Here is a 6399-nt window from a genome sequence, read left to right as displayed (position 1 = left end):
GCATGGTTTCACTTAAGAGCTATGTGATTGGGGAACACATGAACTTTAAAATTATGAATCTGGTCCTTTTTTGCAGTTTTTTTTTCATCTGAAAGCATAGACGAGGTACGATTATGGACATTTCACAGAACAGAACTCTATGGCCCATTGGTTATGTTTTAAGGCTCTTGCCTGTTTGACGGATGCATACTCCCAAACCTAAAAGTAGCTTGCTTTAGGGGAGATGATTCTTAGGGAGGCAGGTAGCCTAGCGGTTGGAGCATAGGGCCAGTAACCAAAAGGTCGCTGGTTCGAATACCTGAGCCGTCAAGGTGAAAAATCTGTCCCTTGAGCCCTTGAGCAAGGCACTTAACCCTAATTTGCTAAAGGGATGCCGTACTACTATGGTTGATCATGTAAAACAACACATTTCACTGCACCTATTTGGGGTATGTGACAAAACAAAACCATGTTTCTCTCTCCTAAGACAATATATCAAATATCTGTCTGAACTCTAGTAACACAGCCAAGATGTGACCCTCAACTGCTGAAAAGTTATGATGAGCCTAAATGTTGGTGATCCTGCACTCTTATGATAGGCAATGGTTCTCGATTGTTTACCCAAACCAAATCTACCCTGAGTACCTCCGACGTACCCACTCGTGCATTTTTACCAGTAGGCCTATGTTGGAGGTACCCCAGGTATGTACACATACACCAGGTTGGAAACCATTGTGAAAGGCTCAATATACTTTTTTTGTTTGTTTAGTAATTCACTTAGTATAAATATATAGTGAAGTCACTTTATTCTTATTGTCTCTCATAAGAACATTGGATATAGTACTGTATGTAGTGTGTAGTGTAGAATGTAATGTATGTTCCTGAGATACAGAATATTCCATGGGAAAGAGGTGGGGTAGTTTTAAAATGCCACAGTGATTATTCATTATTGGTAATTTTACTGGTATGTTGGGTTGAAATAAAAACCTGCACACACAGGGATCTTGAAGGCCAGCAATGAGAGCAGGCGGGGAGACAACAGTCCTGCTGTCCCCTGGTGATTGACCTCTCACTCTCAAAGACACATCTGGAAGTATTAATGTCTATCAGGTTTGAAGGTAAGACCCAGATGCAGACAACATCAAATAAACAAGGGTTTAATAATCCAACGGGGCAGTCAATAGACAGGCCAAGGCAGGCAGGGGTCAGTAAATCAAAAATGGGGCAACGGTACCGGACGGCAGGCAGGCTCAGGGTCAGGGTAGGCAGAGGTCAATAATCCAGAGGTGGGGCAAAGATACTGGTCGTTAGGCGGGATCAGAGTCAGGACAGGCAAGGGTCAAAACCTGGAGGGCGAGAAAAAGGAAGACTGGGAAAAGCAGGAGCTGAGACACAAAAACGCTGGTTGACTTGACAAACTGGCAACAGACAAACAGAGAACACAGGTATAAATACACAGGGGATAGATGGACGGATAAATCCTGTAGATAGGGAGTCCCCAATGTAGGTCTCCATAGCCTTGGTCTCTGGTCCCAACAGAGAGTACAGATGTCCCCGGGGCAGCGTGATGCTAGGGAGAAGGTCCATCCCACAGTCATAGGGGCGGTGCGGGAGAAGGGAAGTGGCATGGGACTTTCTGAACACCTCCCGGAGGTCTTGGTACTCCGCGGGAATGGCGGAGCAACTTCCGAGCCCCCGTGCTCCCGGGGCAGGTTGCGCCAACTTCAGACAATGGGCATGGCCCAGCCCATGATAGCACCCGTAGACCAGTTGATGAGGGTATTGTTTTGCTGGAGCCAGGATAAACCCCAAAACCACGGGGATCTGAGTGGATTTAATGAGCAGGAATTGAATGGTCTCGCTGTGATTCCCTGACACACGTAGGTTGATGGGAGTGGTCTTATAGGTGACCCGTCCATCCAGCGCTCTAACATCCATGGGAATGGAGAGGGGCTTAGTGGGGATGTTCAGCTTGGAAGCCAGTGTGGCATCCAACAAACTCTCATTGGTCCCAGTCAATGAGGACCCGGAGAGATTTGGACTGGTTTCCCCGCAGCAGAATGACATGAAAAAGGGGTGCGAGTAAGAGAATCAGAAAAGTTCTCCATATATCGCAGGATTTGCAGGAGTGAGTGAGTGATTGCAGGAAAAACATTACAAGATCAGATGTAAGCTACAGTAAAGCATCAAACACATCAGTTATCACATTGTACACTGTATGTGTCACTTATCAGAGTAATTCAGAGAGATTTAGATGAAGCAAATTCAACTGTAAAGACTTTAAAACACAAATACACCGTATTGTTTAAAACAAATTGTTGTAATTGGATGAAAAAAAAAATCTAAGATTAGAAATCAATCATTATTCTTTAAAAATCAAGTGGCATATTTCCTTAGTTGACAGAACCAATGAGCATCACAAAAGAAATCTGTTAACAAAAGTCACTGCTCTGTTACTTTGGCACAACTTTAGAACCTTTCTGTGGCTGACATTCCCATTTAGTGGAGACCAGGTGAAATGCCTTCAAACCAGTGTTATAACTGATATAGCAGATATTGTGTCATAAGGACATTTTTGGAAATAAGGGAATAAGTTAACTCCCAGAGTTAGGAAATTACTGAGTCATCGTGTCAGTTAGTGTTAAAAAAAGTGTGATTCTGATATATTCTGGGAAACTGGGCCTGTAATAATAATAATAATTATTATTATTGATTGTCCCTTTTGGGAAATTTGTCTTGCATCTCAACAAACAACAGCACAGCATCACCAATTGGCCAACCTCACTGAAATTCTTTCTGTATCCGCAAAGCATCTCAGAGTAAGAGTGGGGATGTAGGATCATCTCTTCCCTGTCCATAATCTTATTCATTATGATCTAAAAAGTAAAACTCATCCAAGATCAGTACTCCTATTCTGAGATGCTTTATGGACACAGGGCCATACCTTGCAACCTTTCGGACACTCGTCCAACGCTCTAAACACTAGGCTACGCTGCCACCTTGTGTACATCCAAGGGCCGGCCATGCTGCCCTGTTCTGAGCCAATTACAACTTTCCTAAATCCTGAACAGTAGTCCAGGTGCGACTAAACCATCGCCTGTGGGACCTGCCTTGTTGATAGTGCTGTTGGGAAGGTAGAGCAACGCTTTATTATGGATATACTCCCCATTATAGCTCCTGTTGTATCAATATGTTTTGACCATGACAGTTCAGTTCAATTTGCTCGATTTCCACATTATTTCTTACACAATTGAGTTGAGGTTTAGGGTTTAGTGAATGATTTGTCCCAAATACAATGCTTTTAGTTGTATAAATATTTAGGACTATCTTATTCCTTGCCACCCACTCTGAAACTAACTGCAACTCTTTGTTAAGTGTTGCAGTCATTTCAGTAGCTGTAGTAGCTGACATGTATAGAGTTGAGTCACCCGCATACATAGAAACTCTGGTTTTACTCAAAGCCAGTGGCATGTCATGAGTAAAGATTGAAAAAGTAATAGGCCTACACAACAGCCCTGGGGAATTCCTGATTCTACCTGAATTATGTTAGTAAGGCTTCCATTAAAGAACACCCTCTGTGTTCTGTTACACAGGTAACTCTTCATCCACAATAAGGCAGGGGGTGTAAAGCCATAACACATACGTTCTGCCAGCAGCAGACTATGATCAATGTCAAAAGCTGCACTGTCTAACAAGCCCCCACAATCCAACAAGCCCCCACAATCTTTTTATCATACATTTCTCTTAGCCAATCATCAGTCATTTGTGTAAGTGCTGTGCTTGCTGAATGTCCTTCCCTATAAGCATGCTGAAAGTTTGTTGTCAGTTTGTTTACTGTAAAATAGAATTGTATCTGGTCAAACACAATCTTTTTCCAGAAGTTTGCTATGGGTTGGTAACAGGCTGATTGTTCTGCTATTTTTGTTTAATCTTTATTTGACTGGGCAAGTCAGTTAAGAACACATTCTTATTTTCAATGATGGCCTAGGAACAGTGGGTTAACTGCCTTTGTTTAGGGGCAGAGCAACAGATTTTTACCTTGTCAGCTTGGGGATTCGGTTGCAAGTCCAACACTCTAACCACTAAGCTACCTGCTGCCCCAGGTAGCCTATTTGAGCCAGTAAAGGGGGTTTTACTATTATTGGGTAGCGGAATGACTTTTGCTTCCCTCCAAGCCGGGGGCCACACACATTCTAGTAGGCTTAAATAAAAATATATGTCAAATAGGAGTGGCAATATCATCCGATATTATCCTGAGTCATTTTCCATCCAAGTTGCCAGACCAGACCCCGGTGGCTTGTCATTGCTGATAGACACCAATCGAGGTCCTCTCACCTCTTCCACAATCACTTTACCAAATGCAAAATTACAATGCTTGTTTTTCATAATTTGTTCAGATATACTTGGATGTGTAGTGTCAGCGTTTGTTGCTGGCATGGCATGCCTAAGTTTGCTAATCTTGCCAATTAAAAATGGTTTTTAAGTAGTTGGCAATATCAGTTGGTTTTGTGATGAATGAGCCATCTGATTCAATGAATGATGGATCTGAGTTTGCCTTTTTTCCCCAAATTTCATTTAAGGTGCTACAAAGCTATTTACTATTGTTCTTTGTCATTTATATTTGTTTCATAGTGTAGTTTCTTCTTCTTTTTGTTCAGTTTTGTCACATGAATTCTCAAATTTCAGTATGCTTGCCTTATCAGACTTATTTGCCAGTCCTTTTGCCTCATCCCTCTCAACCATACCATTTTTCAATTCCTTATCAATCCAAGGGGATTTAACAGTTTTTACAGCAATTTTCTTAATGGGTGTATGTGTATTAGTAACTGGAATAAGCAATTTAATAAATGTGTCAAGTACATTGTCTGTTTGCTCCTCTTTACACCCCACGGACCAACAAATATTCTTTACATCAACAACATAGGAATCACTACAAAACTTATTGTATGACCTCTTAAACACTATATTAGGCCCAGCCTTTGGATCTTTGGTTTTCCTAGATATGGCTACTATATTGTGATCACTATGTTCAATGGATTTGGATACAGCTTTCAAACAAATCTCTGCAGCATTAGTAAAGATATAATCAATACATGTTGATGATTTCATTCCTGTGCTGTTTATAACTACCCCAGTAGGTTGACTGATGTCACAGGTCAGGGTTTCTTCCTGGAGTGTACTACCTGTGGTTGCCACTAGAGAGCACCCTTGGGTTTCCACAGGTATCCAGGTGACCCGGATTGGGTTTATTGGGATCACCTGCTGGATGACTATTTAGGTTCCTCTGTGGACTGGGCCAGTTGCTCAGGTCTCATGTTTTGTTCAGTGTTCTCGTGTGCCCTTGCATTGTTGTCTTGCTATGAAGACCTTAAGTGAATATTATGGATTTATCCTTACCTCTGGCTGCTGTTTCTCTGTGCCTTGGTCCAAGTTTGTACTAGCACTATTGTCACACCTGAACCAGGTTGCAGGCACTAGTTACAGTTTGAAGCTTTCTTTTGAGTAGGCAGCCTGATGAAAGCAAGTCAATATTTAAATCACCCAGAAAGTAAACCTCTCTAATGACATCACATACATTATCAATGTAATCCAGATACTGCTTGTTAGCACTTGGTGGTCTATAGCAGCTTCCCACCAAAACGGGCTTGAGGTGAGGCAGATGAATCTGTAGCCATATTACTTCAACAGTATTTAACATGATAGCCTCTCTAATCTTTAAGGTTTTTATTCAAAGAGAAACAGAAATGTTCAATTACATTCCATGATATTCTTATGATATATATGTTGACTGAATATAAGGAAGTGATGTCAGCTAAATAATGAAGTTGATGGCGCAGTCATATATCCTCGGCACCTACATAATGCTGAGTGACTCCGTCATTCATGTATTTGGATCAAAATAATTAAGTACCAACATTCTTTGTTAGTCTTTTAACCTCTTGAAGCTAGGGGGCACTAAAGTAAACGGCCTATTTCTCAGGACCAGATATTCGAATATGCATATAATTGTCAGATTGCGATAGAAAACACTATAAAGTTTCCAAAACTGTCAACATTTTGTCTGTGAGTTAAACAGAACTTACATTGCAGGCTAAACCCGAGGAAAATCCAATCAGGAAGTGCCCCTGTTTTTGAAACCTCTCTGTTGTTATACATCCCTATTGCCCATTTAAAGGGATATCAACCAGATTCCTTTTTCTATGGCTTCCCTAAGGTGTCAACAGCCTTTAGACATAGTTTCAGGCTTTTATTTTGAAGAATGAGCGTGAACGACCACATTGTGTAAGTGGATAGGTGGGGGCTCTCAGAGTGAGTTGTGCACAAAAGAGAATGGCGGCCATTGTTACTCCCGGTGAAAAGCCAACTGTCCCGGTTGATATATTATCGAATAGATATTTGAAAAACACCCTGAGGATTGAT

This window comes from Oncorhynchus clarkii, chromosome 30 (genome assembly GCF_045791955.1).
Source record: "Oncorhynchus clarkii lewisi isolate Uvic-CL-2024 chromosome 30, UVic_Ocla_1.0, whole genome shotgun sequence".
NCBI lineage: Eukaryota > Metazoa > Chordata > Actinopteri > Salmoniformes > Salmonidae > Oncorhynchus > Oncorhynchus clarkii.
This window is presented reverse-complemented; position numbering follows the sequence as displayed.